The sequence below is a fragment of the Erythrolamprus reginae genome, chromosome Z, assembly GCF_031021105.1.
Source record: "Erythrolamprus reginae isolate rEryReg1 chromosome Z, rEryReg1.hap1, whole genome shotgun sequence".
Classification (NCBI taxonomy): Eukaryota; Metazoa; Chordata; class Lepidosauria; order Squamata; family Dipsadidae; genus Erythrolamprus; species Erythrolamprus reginae.
In genome coordinates, this window is record NC_091963.1 from 72,236,285 (window position 1) to 72,253,935 (window position 17,651).

The following is a 17,651-nucleotide window of genomic DNA, read 5'->3' on the forward strand; positions in this document are numbered from 1 at the left end:
CTCTCATTTATCTTTTCTCTTATTATTTTTTCTAAGCAATTTTCTTCTCGTAAGAAAGTTTCTTTATTCTCACTTTTATTTAAATATGTACTTATTGCATTAATCTGCAACCATTTCTGTTTACCAATCCACCATTCCAATCGAGTTCTGCTGACTCTTCCATCTTTCTCATATAATTGTTCAATTCTCGTTATCCCTTTACTATTTAATACTTTAATGATTCTACTTAAATTAACATCATCCCCTATATTCAATACATATAACGTTGATAGCATGGATACCCTTATTCTACTTTTCCTCTGCCATTTATACCATATTTCTAAACATGCTTTAAAAGGATCACTTAATTTACTGGTTTCTATTCTACTCCAATTTTTAAATAATAATTCTTTGTTGTTTATATTATTGATTTCTTTTTCTAACTCTACCCATTTCTTTCCCCCCCATAACTGTAGTTCCATTAACCTTTCCATTTGAAACGCATTTCTATATACAGTGAACCCTCGATCATCGCGAGGGTTCCGTTCCAGGACCCCATGCGATGATCGATTTTTAGCGAAGTAGCGGTGCGGAAGTAAAAACACCATCTGCGCGTGCGCAGATGGTGTTTTTGCTTCCACTGCCGCCCGCCCTTCGCCCGCCCACCCTGTTGCTCGCGCCTGGGGTGCGCGCGCGCTTGGGGACTCCCTAGCTCCGCTTCCCAGCTGGGGAGCGGAGCTGGGATGTCCCCAAGCGCGCGCGCTTTCCCCAGCAACGCGCGCGCGGTGGGGACTCCCTAGCTCCGCTTCCCAGCTGGGGAGCGGAGCTGGGATGTCCCCAAGCGCGCGCGCTTTCCCCAGCAACGCGCGCGCGGTGGGGACTCCCTAGCTCCGCTTCCCAGCTGGGGAGCGGAGCTGGGATGTCCCCAAGCGCGCGCGCTTTCCCCAGCAACGCGCGCGCGGTGGGGACTCCCTAGATCCGCTTCCCAGCTGGGGAGCGGAGCTGGGATGTCCCCAAGCGCGCGCGCTTTCCCCAGCAACGCGCGCGCGGTGGGGACTCCCTAGATCCGCTTCCCAGCTGGGGAGCGGAGCTGGGATGTCCCCAAGCGCGCGCGCTTTCCCCAGCAACGCGCGTGCGGTGGGGACTCCCTAGATCCGCTTCCCAGCTGGGGAGCGGAGCTGGGATGTCCCCAAGCGCGCGCGCTTTCCCCAGCAACGCGCGCGCGGTGGGGACTCCCTAGATCCGCTTCCCAGCTGGGGAGCGGAGCTGGGATGTCCCCAAGCGAGCGGGCACCCAGGGAAGCCTCTGGGGGAAGGGGGAAGACCCAGGGAAGCCTCTGCCTGGCGGGGAAACTCCACCATCTACGCATGCGTGGAAGGGCACGCATGCGCAGATGGTGGAGTTTACTTCCGGGTTGAAAACTCACGAAATAGCCCTTTCGCGATACTTGAGGACGCGAAACTCGAGGGTTCAGTGTAATACTAAGCATGGACTGCCCCAACCTCCCTCTTTCTCTTGTGCAAACTGCCAATGCTTCCTTATTCTGGGTTTTTTATCTCCTTCAATCCAATAACTTAATTTATTGTCCCATTCTCTTAGTTTTGCCTCAGGAAAACTACCCAGTAGAACCTGAAACAAATACATCATTTTTGGTATAATCATCATCTTAAGGGCCCTAATCTTGGCAATTCTTCCTAACTTTTTACCCTTCCAATTTTTTATCTGCTTCTGGATTTTTTTCCATATTAAATTATAATTAGCCATCACTATTTTTATTGGATTCTTAAACAACCAAATTCCCAAATATTTCATTTTTTTGCAACCTAATTTCAATCCTGATATTTTTTGTATCTCGATTTGCTCTTTAGGGCCAGTATTTAAACATATTATCTCTGATTTCTCTATATTAACCTTAAGTCCAGATTGATCTTTAAATTCCTGGAGCAATATCATTATTCTTTTCATCATTTCTATTGGGGTTTCGGACATCACTATAGCATCATCTGCAAACAAATTTAATTTCAATTCAAATTTCCCTATTTGATAACCTCTCCATTCCTTATCATTTCTAATTTTGTTTGCTAAAGTCTCAATTGCTAATGTAAATAACATTGGAGATAGTGGGCAACCCTGCTTAGTTCCATTCTGAATTTTAATCATTTCTGTTCTGTTACCATTTACTCTGATTTGAGCTATATTATCCTTATATATTGCTTCTATAATTCTACAGAATGAATCTCCCATATTTAAATCTTTACATAATTGAAATAAGTAATCGTGGTTAACTTTATCAAAAGCTTTATAGACATCTAATTTTAGAATACTTAATTTTCTTTTGGTATTGGTAGCATTGTGTAAAACATTGACCACATTCCTTATTGGTTCATAAATCTTCCTTCCTTTAACAAATCCATATTGATCTTCTCCAATTACTTTCGGTAGAATATTTTCCACCCTGTTTGCCAATATTTTCATAAATATTTTATAATCCTGATTTAATAAGCTGATAGGGCGATAAGAACCTGGGTCAGTTAAATCACAATCTGGTTTTGGGACCGTTATAATTTCTGACATTTTCCATGTCTGTGGAGTTTCAAAAGTCTCCATTACATTGTTAAACAATTTTTCCATATGCGGTAATAATTCATTCATATACATTTTATAATATTCAGCAGTAAAACCATCTGGACCTGGGGCTTTAGCAGGTTTCAACCCTTTAATAACTCTAGATATCTCATCATTTGTAATGTTTGCATTTAGCATTTGTCTATCCTCTTCCTTTAATTTCTTTTTAACCTCTATAGTTTGCGAAGTAACATACTCTTTTTTGTATAAATTCTCATAAAAATCTCTCATTATTTTTTCCATTTCTAGATTACTACATTTAATTAGGCCTTCCTTATCTTTTAAAGCAGAGATGTGGGATTTCTCTTTTCTTTTTTTCAAATAATGTACCATTTGCTTCATTGATTTATTGCCCCATCCCCTAATTCTATGTTTTATAATCATCTTCATTTTATTCCATCTTTCTTCGTCAAGTAATTGTAATTTCTTTTTCTTAAGTAATAATAGTGAATTCCATTCTCTATTTCTTGTAATTTTTAAAGTTTCTTGGATTAAATCTATTTCTCTCAATATTTTTTTCCTCTCAGCTTCCCAGGATTTCCTAATAAAAGCTTCTGTACTAATACAATTACCCCTCATAACAGCCTTATGTGTATCCCAGACTATTGTTTGTTTAATCTCGCCTGTTGCATTAGTACAAAAGAATCCATTCAGTTCCCTTTGTAATTTAATTCTATTCTCCTCATTAGCTGAAACCAGAGTGTTGTATCTCCATATCCATTGTTTCCTACAGCTCTCTATCTCAATCACTGCCAGGAGAGGTGCGTGGTCTGATAACCAGATACTTTTCACTTCCGCTTTCTTAAGCTTTGCCTCATCTGTCTTATTAATTAGCATATAATCAATACAGCTAAATTTATTGTGTCTTGCAGAATAAAAGGTGTCTCTGTTTACAATGTCTTCATGTAAATCTGTCATATTGATTTTATTTAAGTGTAACTTTTTCTTTTCCCCTCTCCCTGCTGTTAATTCCAAGTTGAAATCGCCTGCTAAAATCACTATACCTTCCGCAAAATTGTCTAGTTTCCATTTTACATTTATTATAAATTGTTTTGCATTTACATTAGGAGCATAAATTACCGCTAAGGTTACTAACTTATTTTTTATTTTCCCCTTAATAAATAACATTCTGCCATCTTTGTCCCTTTTAATATTAATTAATTGAAAGTGCACCCTTCGGTTAAACAAGATGGCAACTCCTCTTGAATTACTTGTCCTTCTCGACTCATAAACTCCCTGCCACTCACTATTTGTAACTAATCTATCTGTTTTTTCCCTTCCTTTATGAGTTTCTGATAAAAATAAAATATCAATTTTACTGTCCCTAGCCAGCTTCATGATCCTAAAACGCTTTTTCTGTGATGCAAGACCATTTACATTCAACGATAATAACCCTATATCACCCATTTACATAATTTTAAATACATTTCCCCCTCCTGCAAAACAGAGCCTACCGGAAAAATGTTTTTTAATTACCATGAATCCTCCCCTAGTGCCACTCCCCTAACCCCCCCCCGGGGGAGGCAACGAAAAAAACTTTCGTTATTGAGAGGCACTCTTGGATCTGCGTTCCACCAGAAAGCTCCCCCCTTTCTCCCCATTTTACAACGTATCAAAAGATTCCCCCCTCCTTCCCTCCTCTCCCTTTATTAGTTAGCGAAGAAAACCAAGAAAAAAAGTACACAAAAAAAGATTAATTAGTTGAAAATCATGGTACCATATTAGCAAGTCAGCTCAGTTCAGTTTATTATTTTTTCTTCTGGCGGGTGACCCTTGGCTCGTCCCTCTTCTCTTTCTCTTTCTCTTTTTCCTGGAGAGAGTCCAGTTCCTTTTGGAGTGCTGCGATCTTCTCCGCCCTGCTTTGTTCTGCTACACGGATCGGTTGGAGCATAAACAGCTCACCCTCAGCTGCTTCTGGACGGCTTTTCGATGTCTGTGCCTGGGACTCTCCATCCGGATTTAATCCCAACTGATGAAGTAAATTTCTTCCCTCTTCCAATGATCTCACCTGGAAAGCCTTGGAATCTTTAAAAACAAATATTGTAGCTGGATAACGCCATGAAAATTTAATTCCATTTTCATAAAGTTGGGAGGTCCCTTCTCTCATCTGGTTTCTCATCCTGAGGGTCTCAGCAGACAAATATTTTAAAACGCGTATTGGAATGGCTTTGTAACGTAAGTTTAAAATCTGCTTCAACTCTTTGAATATTTCTGCTGCTCTCCTTTCTGAGGCAAACCTTACAATAATGTCTTTTGAATCCCCTCGATTCCAGGATCCAAAAGCCCAATGAGCTCTTTCAAATTCTCGTAGGTCTCATTTAACCTTGTTTTCATTGAGCCACTGAAGAATTTCTTGAACAAGATGTTTGCTCTCCGCAAAGTCTTTAGGAAAACCCCTCAGACGAAGATTAGACCTACGTTGCCTGTCCTCCAAGTTAATAATGCGGAGTTCCTGGCGAGACTTCCCCACCTCCAGTTTCCCAATTCTTTGATCTTGTGTTTTGGTTTGTTCTTTCAAGTCTGCCATTCCAGCCCCTACGACTGATAATTCCTTCTTCATATCTTGGAGCAGCTGTCCCATGTCAGCAAATGCTTTAAGCAACGAATCCATCTTTCCTTCCAACTCCGTAGTAGACGCCATCTTTCCTTTGTTCTCGCTTCTTCACTTACACACTTTAAAAACTATTGCTTGCTTCAACTTTTAACTCCTTCCCATAAGGTTTTCAACAGCCTTGTTCAATTCGCTTCCTCTCGATCCACTTTCACCAAGCTAGAGAGGGTTGTCAGGGGTTAACTTTTACTTTTACTTCTTCACATGAGGGAGCCTTCTCTCGGTGCATCTATCTAGGGCGACGCATGCGCAGATCTCCTATCACGGTTAAATTTCATGTGCAGATCTGGAGCCCCAAGTCTGCACGTCGCACTGGCCTCGTTTCACCCCCAGAAGTCCAATTGTTTCGTTTATAATTGATTCCATAACTTTGCATGGGATGCAGCATAGTGATATTGGTCTGTAGTTATCGACAAGAGAGGGGTCTCCTTTTTTGAAGATGGGGATGACCATTGTTTTCGACCATAGCTTAGGAAGTGTGCTGGTTCTGAAGGATTTTTCAAAAAATATGCTTAGTGGTTCTTTTTTTAAAAAAAAATACAGTGGTATCTCATGATATGAACCCCTCATCATATGAACTTTTTGGGATACGAACCCAGGGTTCGGAATATTTTTGCCTCTTCTTAAGAACCTTTTTCACCTTACGAACCTGCCAAGCTGCCACTGAGATTCCCTGCCTCCGGATTTTTGTTGCAAGCCACGCCCAGGTTTTTGCGATCCTGGGATCCCCTGAGGCTCCTCTCCATGGGAAACCCCACCTCCTGACTTCCGTGTGTTTGCAATGCTGTAGGGAAATCCCAGGAGGGGAATCCCAGGATCGCAAAAACCAGCGCTCTGCTGGGCAGAGTAGGGGGGACAAAAACAGGAAGAAAACCCTCACGGAGCTCAAGGGAGAAGAAAGGTGTTGGGGAGATGAGGAGAGTGAGGTGGGCAAAAACGTGAGAAAAAGGCTCATGGAACTCAAGGGAGGAGAAAGGTGTGGGGGAGATGAGGAGAGAGAGGTGGACAAAAACGGGAAGAAAAGGTTCATGGAGCTCAAGGGAGGAGAAAGGTGTGGGGGAGATGAGGAGAGAGAGGTGGGCAAAAACGGGAAGAAAAGGCTCATGGAGCTCAAGGGAGGAGAAAGGTGTGGGGGAGATGAGGAGAGAGAGGTGGGCAAAAACGGGAAGAAAAGGCTCATGGAGCTCAAGGGAGAAGAAAGGTGTGGGGGAGATGAGGAGAGAGAGGTGGGCAAAAACAGAAGGGAAAGGCTCATGGAGCTCAAGGGAGAAGAAAGGTGTTCACCTCAGCTTTATCTGGTCGCTGCTTTTTTTTTTTTAAGCCTTAATATTTTGGATTCTCCTAATGGGCTTGCACGCATTATTGGCTTTTCCATTGATTCCTATAGGAAACATTGTTTCATCTTACGAACTTTTCACCTTAGGAACCTCGTCCTGGAACCAATTAAGTTCGTAAGACGAGGTATTACTGTACTTTATTGATTATATACATTAAAAAAAACATAGAAAGACAAAACAACAATACAACATTTACAGAATGCATATACATATAATTCTATGAAGGAAAGAATAATAATAGTAAGAAAAAATAATAACATATATACACTCATAACAAAAATAAAGCATTATGCTTTATACATAGATTATTTGGTATCAGAGCTTATTAATTACACCTGCTCAATAGCAGTATACTTGATTTACAGCTCATTCATTTATTACAGTACTTTCCCTTTGTTGATTTGTTACACATACATCTTGTTGATTTTTCCGTTTAGCATATCCGTTTTTGTGAGATTATTTTCATTTTCTCTATTTTCTCTATGGTATAATAGTGCCTTATAATAACAATATTTCCTCTTATTAACATTTTAATTTTTCTCTCTAAATTTGATGACTTGAATAACTTTATTGTTATTCACATTGTTCCTTTATTTTATTTTATTTTTAGAAATCCAGATATACCACCTGCCCCAAGTTTTGTGGAATTCCTTAATATCTTTGTCTTGTAGTTCGTATGTAAGCTTTGTCATCTCTACTACCTCATATATTTTGGTTATTAAGTTAAACATTGTTGGGACAGTTTCCTGTTTCCAGGTTTGAGCATATGTGATTCTTGCCACGGTTGTTATATGTAAAATTAAATGCCTGTCATTTATTGTAACTTTATGTCTAATTATTCCAAGAAGAAAGAGTTCTGGTTTTAATGGTATTTTTTCTCATGTAATTTCCTCCATCATATTTTTGATTTTTTTCCAAAATTTCTTGGCCAATGAACACATCCACCACATGTGGTAATATGTACCTATTTTCACTTTGCACTTCCAACATTTTGGTGAACGTTTTGGGTACATCTTGGCTAAACGTGCTGGTGGCAAATGCCACCTATAAAACATTTTATATATATTTTCTCTGTAGGGAACTGATAGCATTATTTTATAATTGGATGTCCATAATTTCTCCCATTCCTGCAAATGTATAGTGTAACCAAAGTTTTGGCCCCATGTTATCATGGATCCCTTTACCTCTTCCTCCGCTAATTCTTGGTATAATAAATACTTATATATTTTAGAGATCAATTTTTCATCTGGTCCAAGTAGAATTTTATCCAATATACCTGTTTTTTGAAATCCGAGCCTATTTTTATCTTCCTTGTATCTTGATCTAATCTGATAGTATTGAATCCAGTCTACATCAATCCCTTTTTGTTGTAAATCTTGTTTAGAAATTAAGAGGTTATTTTCGTCTAAGATTTGGTCGTATGTTATTATTTTATTTAAGTTCATCATTTTAGGATATATTATGGGCTCATTTCAAATCCATCTTGGGATTTGTAAATACTAGGATTTTTGAACTGTTGACCAAGATTCTATTAAGCTTTTTCTTATAAGATGTTGTTTGAAATGTGTGTAAGATTTATCTTTATTTCCAAATAAGTAGGAATGCCATCCAAATTCAAGATTGAAACCCTCTAATGCTAGCACTCTCTTCCCCCTGAAAGTTATCCAATCCTTTATCCAGCACATTGACGCGGCTATGTAATATAGTTTCCAGTCAGGAACTCCCATTCCCCCTCTATTCTTATGATCTTGTAAGTTTTTGTATTTAAGTCTCGCTTTTTTCTTGCTCCATATAAATTGATGCATTAAGTGTGTCAAAAAAATTCTTGGGTAATTTTATAGGGATCGTTTGAAAAAAGAAAAGAACTTTGGATAGTATTTTTATCTTTATAGCTGCTATCCTACCTAGGAAAGATAATTGAAATTTTGACCATTTGTCCAGATTTGCCTTTATTGTTTGTAGGAGATTCTCATAGTTGTCTTTAAATATTAAACTACATTTAGCAGAGAATGTAATTCCTAAATATTTCACCTTTTTTACAATATTGATACCTAGTTTGTCCTCTAATTCCACGTTCTGTTTCGAAGTCATATTCTTAGTTATTATTTTGGTCTTATTTTTATTTATTTTTTGTCCAGCTACTGTTCCATAATCTTCAATTTCTTTTAATAAGAATTTGCCGGACAATAGTGGATCCTCCAGAATAAAGACCAGGTCATCGGCATAAGCTTGGATTTTAAATTCTTCATTTCTGGCTCTTAGGCCTGTTATATTTGAATTATTCCTTATTTTAATTAATAAAGTTTCTAGGGCGGTAATAAATATTAAGGGTGCTAGTGGGCACCCTTGTCTTACGCCTTTCTTTATTTCTATTTCCTCCGTCAATTCTCTGTTAATTATCACCCTAGCTTTTTGGTGAGTATATATTGCACTAATTAAGCCTGTCAATTTATCACCGAAGTTCATTTTTTTAAATTGTAAAATAAGGTATTTCCAAATCACTTTGTCGAAGGCTTTCTCTGCATCTTCAAATATTAAGGCAGCTTGTTTCTCCACATGTAAGTCATAATATTTGATTGTATTGTTCTGGTGTTATTCCTAATCTGTCTATAAGGTAAAAAGCCACTTTGATCTATATGAATAATTTGATTTAATATCAATTTTAATCTTTCTGCAATGATTGTATCCCAGCGACCGGTTCGGTCCCACAGAGTTGGCCTTCTCCGGGTCCCGTCGACTAAACAATGTCATCTGGCGGGACCCAGGGGAAGAGCCTTCTCTGTGGCGGCTCCGACCCTCTAGAACCAGCTCTCCCCTGAGATTAGGATTGCCCCCACCCTCCTTGCCTTTCGCAAACTCATTAAAACCCACCTCTGCCATCAGGCATGGGGGAACTGAAACATCTCCCCCTTGCCCATGTTGTTTTGGTGTTAGATTGATTGTGTGCTCGTTTTTTAATATTCTGGGGTTGTTTTTTATGAATTTTTAAGCTTAAAATTGTAATTGGATTGGTGGGTATTGGATTTGTTATTATGTATTGTTTTTACCTTGTTGTGAGCTGCCCAGAGTTTGCGGAGAGGGGTGGCATATAAATCCAATAAATCTAATCTAATCTAATTGTCGCTAGAATTTTATAATCCTTATTCAAAAGGATTATTGGTCTATAATTTTGAATTAGGTGTTTATCTGATTCATTCTTGGGAATTAAACTTATGTAGGCATGTTTCCAGGATTCTGGCAGCTTTCCTCCCTTCATAATATCATTAAATAGATCTAGCATAGTTACTTCTAACTTATCTTGTAAGGCCTTATATAATTCAAATGGGATTCCATCTGGTCTCGGAGACTTATTATTTTTCTGTCTACCCATAATTAATCTTAATTCTGTTATTGTGATATTTGCATTTAATTTTTCCCTGTCTTCCTCTGTGATTCTTGGTAGATCAATTTGTTCTAAGTAATTAATAATTTTTTCTTCCTCTACCTCTTCCTGACTGTACAAATTAGAATAAAATTGTTCCACTATTACTTTTTTTTGTTTTTCATTTGTTTGCCTTTTCCCTGTGGTATTTACCAATGCTTCAATATATCTTTCTGATTTTTGGTTTGCCAATTTCCAGGCTAGCCACCTTCCAGGTTTATTAGCCCACTCAAAGATTTTTTGCTTTTGACCCTTTAATTTTTGTGCTAATTCCTCTTGGTTTTGAAGATTAACTTTATATTTCTTCAAATTCAGTTCTTCCAGTATTTTTTTGTCCAATGGATTTTTATGTAATTCTTCCAGGGATGTTACTTTTAAATTTAATTTTTGTATCTCACTCCTCTTTTTTTTAAATTACCGTATATACTCGAGTATAAGCCGAGTTTTTCAGCCCAAAAAATGGGCTGAAAAACACAGCCTCGGCTTATACTCGGGTCATTGACAAAGTCACCACACGAGGGCGCCATTGCTTGAGCCAGAGCGAGGAGGCACCAGCTTTTGTCCACTCTCGCACTCGAGTATATACGGTACTTACAGCTAGATAAGATATTGATAGGCCTCTAATATAGGCCTTGGTGGTATCCCACAAGTTGGCTTTGGTTGTTTCTTCATTATCATTTATTTTGAGGAAATATTCTGACTCTTTCTCCATCATTAATATATATTTCTTTTCTTTAATTATAGACTGATTTAATGTCCATCTTTTTTTGATATAATTTTCTTACTCTCTCCATTTTATCCAGATAGAGTTATGGTCTGCCCAGGTGTTGGGCAGTATCTCAGATTCTATTAAGTTTTTTATGAATTCTTGGTTGGCCCAGGCCATATCTATCCTGGACCATGACTTGTGCGGATACGAAAAAAAGGTGTAATATCTATTGTCAGGATGGAAGTGTCTCCATACATCTTTCAAGTAAAATTCTTCAACCATTTGATTAAAGGTGGAGGGCAGGACTTTCCTGGGTTTTTTTTTGTTGCTACTTTTATAGTCTTTTTTCCTATCTAATATCGAATTGTAATCTCCGACAATCACTACTTTTGCAGGTTCAGTTTCTAATAATATTCTATGTATCTTTGCATAAAATTGGGTCTGATTTGTATTTGGGGCATATATTGAGATTATTACTGTTGGGGTGTTTCCTTTATTTATTTGTACCATCAAGATCCTTCCATCCTCATCTGAATATAATAATTTTGGTTTCAGATGTGTTTTAATATAAATTGAAATCCCACATTTTTTAACTGAGGCCAAGGCTACAAAAAGCTTTCCTAGTTTTGGACATTCCAAAATTTGGTATTGGTCCTTTTTAATGTGTGCCTCTTGGAGGCAGGTGATATCTGGATTATGTTTTATTAATTTGTGCCATACTTTATTTCTTTTTTTGGGCGCATTTATACCATTGATATTTATAGAGAATAATGATATTTCATCATTTAAGGTTGTATTCTTAATTCCGTTCCCTGGCTCCTGTCTTGGATCTTGTGATTGCACCTCCTTTGCCATTGTCATTCTGTTTATATCTAATCTCTGGCTCTTGCAAATTCTCTTCTGATGTTAATTCTTCCCTGCTCTCCCCTTCCTTTGCCTTCATCTCTTTTGGCTCATGTGACTCTATCAATTTAATATGCTGATCGTAAAAAGTTTTAGCCTCCTCAGTTGAGTTTATTCTATGTTCCCCCCCCCCCCCAAAGAGTAATTATGAGGCCTTCTGGTATTAGCCATCTAAATGAGACTCTATGCCAATGTAACTCTGAGATAAGGAATTGATACAGCCTTCTTTTCTCCCTGACCTGTCTAGGAACTTGTTTTAAAACTATCACCTCCTTTTCCTTATGTATTATTGTATCTTCCCTTGCCAGGTGATATACCTCATCCCTTGCTGTTCTCTTTAAGAATCTAACATGTACCTCTCGTGGCAATTTGTTTCTATGGGCATAGCTAGTATATATACGGTATATTTCATCAATTTCTTTTAGTACTCTATTAGGTGTTGACCCTGTGATACCGGCTATTATCTCTGCCATTAGTTCTGCTATATTTTCTTTGTTCTCCTGTATATTTTGAAACCTTAGGAAGAAGGAAGCTTTCTCAAGTTCTACATTAAGTAAGGCCTCTTCCATACTTTTAATAGCTGACATTGTATTTGTTTCCGTTTCTTGTATTTTCATTTCCAGTTTTTCAATCTCCTGTATTTTTTGTACATTTTTAGAGAGTGCACCTTGAATGGACTCCATTTTTTCATCCATTCTACCTACTCTATCCTCTACTCTTTGTATGTCCTTTTGAATCTCACCCCTCATGTTTTCCATATTTCCTGTCAGCTTTTCACAGTTTCGGTCAATTGATTCCTGCATCTTTAGCATCAACTCTTGTAGTGATGCCAAGGTTATAGTTGGTGTTTGAGAGGCCATATTTGTCACACCTTCTATTCCTCTAGCATTTTGTGGGGTTGATGGTTGGGGCGTTGCTATTGGTTTGTTACCACTTTTAGGTTGGAAAACAGTCACTGATGGTCTCGACATCTTAATTGATCCCAGTACCACCAAGTATCCAAGTTTGTATACTATAGATCACTAATTAGTTATTAGTGGTTCAGCTATGGCAGAAGAGAGCTTTTTTAGGAAGTAAGCACATAGACCATCTGGTCCGACTGATAGAGAAGGTTTAAGGTCACGTAATGCTTTTTCAATGCGGTCTTCAGTGAAGTCTACTTAGGTTAGGTTGTTGAGGGAGTTTGAGGTGCGATTGATGAAATTGGGAGATGAGCCATTGCTGTTAACAAAGAGAGAGCCAAAGAAAGAGTTGAGGAGGTTAGCTTTGGATGAATCACCATGTAATTCTTTGTTGTTGGGTCCTTTGAGAGGTAGGATAGGTCTAGAGTCTTTGAATTTATTGTTGACAAAGTTGTAGAAGGCTCTATTAGATTTGATGCATAGAAGGTTTTCCTCTTGTTTGCTGTAGTAGTTAAGGCATTCTGCTTTTATTTGATTGCCAATGCTTTTATATCAGCTTTTGAAGTTGGAAATTGTCCTTTTTTGTTTTTACTCCAGAGATTTTTTTTCTTGTTTGTAATTTTCTTATTGAGATAGGAAGGGGTTTTTTTTGTTTTCCAGTTTAATGTTGAGAGGTGGGCTTCAATGAGTTCGTAGTTCACTTTTTTGAAATTGAATTTTGGTGTTGCATTATTTTGGTGGATCATAGTGTGGCTTAGGTTGAGACTGAGGTTTATCATGCTGTGGTCGCTGTTAGAAAATGTTTCTTTTATTTGTAAGCCACATATTGCACTTTTGCTGTTGCAGAAGATGAGATCCAGACAGTTATCAAGTCTGGTATTGTTAGTTACTAGTTGGTCGAATCCCAGATAGGTGCTGCATTCATTTAAGGTCCAGTTAATGTGTGGTAGGTTGAGGTCTTCAAGGAAGATAATGGGGTATGGGCAGTTGGTTGCCCATGTTAGTAATGTGGATAAGTTGTTTGCATGTTCGATGTTGTAGTCTGGGGTTCTGTAGCAGAGTAAGAAGCGAATTGTGGTATTTAGGGATAAATCACAGACAATAGTTTCAGGTACCGATAAATCCTGTGCAACTTTGAGGTTTTTAGGTTCAGCGATTTTTTGTAAATATAGCTACTCTGCCTCCACTGTGGGATTCACGGTCTGAGCGAAAAACATGGTAGTTTTTTGATGTGATAATGGAGTCTGGGTAGGAAGCATTTAGCCATGTTTCGCATATAAAAATTATATTAAAGTTGGAGGTGTCAAGTAGAAGGAGGAGGAATTCAGACATCTTGTTGACTAAACTTCTAGCATTTAATAGTTTACATTTTAGACTGGTCTTGTGTTGGGGATTGGTTTTGGGGTGGTTAGAGGAAGTAAGGAGCACGCTTTCCTATTCTATGTTTGAGGTGGTAGGGATGTCGATTTGTCGTTGTGGGATGGTGATCTGGCAGGTGTCAATTTGATGTTGTGAGACCGGAAGATGTAGGGAAGATGTTCACTTCACAATGCTTTAAAGCTTTAAAGCTTTCTCTAAGTGATTTACAAAGTCAGCATATTGTCCCCAACAGTCTGGGTTCTCATTTTACTGATAATAATAATAATAATAATAATAATAATAATAATAATAATAACAATAATAATTTATTAGATTTGTATGCCGCCCCTCTCCGAAGACTCGGGGTAGCTCACAACAATAATAAAACAATATTACAATGAAACAAATCTAATATTAAAAACATCTAAAACCCCATCATTTAAAACTATGCAGCACACGCATACCAAACATAAAGTATAAAAGCGATACAGGTGGGTACCATACCCCATATGCTGCGCGCATGAGCACACGCGCACCCCAAAATACCCCCCCATGCAGACTTTTTCATGGGTGCGCACTCCCCATCCCCCTGCCAGCCTGCGGGGGGGGGGCGGGGGGGGTAGGCGCTGCTTTCCCGGCCGGCACAGGGCTTTCCTGCCGCTCCCCCCCCAAAAACACAATGGATGTCCAGGATGACAGGCGAAGCGGGGTGGAGCAACGGGAGGCTCAAGCTGGTGGCGGCAGACCTCCGTTGTGTTTTCGGCTGGTGGGGGCAGGAGGACCTTCCTGACTTTCCCGGGCAGCTGGCTTGAGCCTTGTGCCGGTCAGCAAAGCCAGCTGCCCGCCGGAGACGTGGGGAGAAAGAAGGGAAAGAGAGGGAGGGAAGAGAGAGAAAAGTGAATGAGAGGGGGAGAGAAAGGGAGGAAGAGAGGAAGGAAGAGATAAATATAAAGGGAGAGAGGGAGAAAGAGAGGGAGAGAGGGGGGAAGAGGGGAAGGAAGGAAAAGAGAGAGACAAAGAGAAAAAAGTGGAAGGAAGAGAGAAGGAAAGAAAGGAAGGGAGAGAAAGAGAGAGAGAGAGAGAAGATAGGAAGGAAGAGAGAGTGAGAGAGAGCAAGAAAGAAAGAGTGAGAGAGGAGAGAGGAAGGAAGAGATTGAGAGTGAGAGAGAGGAAGAAAGCAAGAGAGGGAGAGGAGTGGAAGGAAGAGAGAGGGAGAGAGAAATGATAGAAAAAAGGGGGGAAGAGAAATGAGAAAATGATTGAGGCAGAGAATGACAGGAAAGAGAGAGAAACAAAGAGAGAAGTGACTCTTGATTTAAAGCATATGGTAAAAGCACTTAAATAATAACAGAGAAAAAAACCCCCAGCCCTCACCTGTTTTTATTAATAGTTATGTTTTTGGATTTGCTGGTTGTTTTAGTTTTAATAGTAATAGAGTTTGGTTTTGTTTTATTATTAATTTCTTTTAATAAAAAAGAAGGGATTTATTTATTTATTTATTTATTTATTTATTTATTTATTTATTTATTTATTTGTAGTCCTATGCCTCCCAGTCCCAAAGGGACTGCCGCTCAGACACTATACTTTGCCGCCCACCCGGAAAAAAAATTAGAGAGAACATTGCAGGTGGGTCTTAAGTAATTTGCGAAATACAAGGATGGGGGGGCAGTTCTAATCTCTGGGGGGAGTTTATTCCAGAGGGCTGGGGCCACCACAGAGAAGGCTCTTCCCCTGGAGCCCACCAAACGTTTAGTCGACGGGACCCGCAGAAGGCCAACTCTGTGGGACCTTATCGGCCGCTGGGATTTGTGCGGTAGAAGGCGTTTCCGAAGGTATTCTGGTCCAATGCCATGTAGATCTTTAAAGGTCATTACCAACACTTTGAATTGTGACCAGAAACTGATTGGCAGCCAGTGCAAGCCACGGAGTGTTGGTGGAACGTGGGCGAATCTGGGAAGCCCCACGATAGCTCTCACGGTCGCATTCTGCACGATCTGAAGTTTCCAAACACTTTTCAAAGGTAGCCCCATGTAGAGAGCGTTGCAGTAGTCGAACCTTGAGGTGATGAGGGCATGAGTGACTGTGAGCAATGACTCCCTGTCCAAATAGGGCCGCAACTGGTGCACCAGGCGAACCTGGGCAAGTGCCCTCCTTGCCACAGCCAAAAGATGGTGTTCCAATGTTAGCTGTGGATCGAGGAGGACGCCCAAGTTGTGAACCCTTTCTGAGGGGGTCAACAATCCCCCCCCAGGGTAATGGATGGACAGATGGAATTGTCCTTGGAGGCAAAACCCACAGCCACTCTGTCTTGCCAGGGTTGAGTTTGAGCTTGTTGACACACATCCAGACCCCAACAGCCTCCAGGCACCGGCACATCACTTCCACTGCTTCGCTGACTGGACATGGGGTGGAGATGTATAACTGGGTATCATCAGCATACTGATGATACCTCACCCCATGCCCTTGGATGATCTCACCCAGCGCTTTCATGTAGATATTAAATAGGGTGGAGAGGACCGACCACTGAGGCACCCCACAAGGGAGAAACCTAGAGGTTGACCTCTGACCCCCTATTAACACCGACTGTGACCGACCGGAGAAGTAGGAGGAGAACCACTGGAGGAAACTTCCTCCCACTCCTAACCCCTCCAGCCAGTGCAGAAGGATACCATGGTTGATGGTATCGAAAGCCGCTGAGAGGTCAAGAAGCACCAGGACAGAGGACAAGCCTCTTTCCCGGGCATGCCAGAGATCATCCATCAGTGGGACCAAAGCAGTTTCCATGCTAAAGCCGGGCCTGAATCCTGACTGTTGAGGGCTTAGATAATCGGCTTCTTCCAAGGACCGCTGGAGTTGGAGTGCCACCACCTTCTGAACAACCTTCCCCATAAAGGGAAGGTTAGAGACTGGACGGTAGTTATTAAGCACAGTCCAGCTGGGTCCAGGGAAGGCTTCTTGAGGAGGGTGTGCACAAGTGCCTCTTTATAAAGATATTTGAAGGATGGAAGACTATATGCAAGTTACCATATTTTTCAGAATATAAGATGCACCTTAGTTTCAGGAAAATGTGTGTGTGTGGGGATCTGCCTGCCAGATATTCATCTGGCTGGCATCCTTAGCCTGGTCAGCTTCAGCACATTATTTTATCCCCTGGTTAAGGCTTAAAAAATACCTTATTCGGAGAGACTAACAATGAAAGACCTTGCAAGCCACTAATAGCTGGGAACATCATTAGCACCTCATTAGGACTGGAAAGAAACATTCAGAGCAATGAAAAAAACCTTGTTAGGGCTTGGAAAACCTTCTTAACAGAGAGAAACAATGAAAAAGCCTGCAAGGTAAGAGCTGAGAAGATTGCTAGCAGCTAATTAGGGCTGAAAAACAGCTTCAAAAAAGCTACATTCAGAGTATAACACACACTCAAATTTTTAGCCTCTTTTAGGGAGGAAAAAGGTGAGTCTTATACTCCAAAAATATGGTATCTAGCCCTGTTGGTGCTGTGGAAAGCTGTAGAAATATGGTTATTTCCTCAGGCATTACGCTAAAATATTAGATGACCCCAGGTACATTGCTGTAGGGTTTTTGAGAACTTTGACAGCATTGCATTTGTGTTATTGTGTTATTCCATTCATTTTTATTTGAATTATTTTGGTTTTGTTAGTTTTAATTATGGTTATTTTTCTGGTTAGGTAAATGTCTGCAATAGTTCTTCCTGGCTTATTTCTTCAACATCTAATATTCAGCCTCTGAATTTAGAAGCATTACACACACACACACACACACACACTGTGGGCGTGGCTTATCT

General features: G+C 39.9%; 1 protein-coding gene across 1 annotated transcript in view; it reads left to right on the forward strand.

The window, feature by feature from the left end:
* Positions 1-17,651, forward strand: part of PDE1C (phosphodiesterase 1C) — a 671,297-nt gene that overhangs the window by 580,359 nt on the left and 73,287 nt on the right. The gene's annotated exons all lie outside the window — the stretch shown is intronic.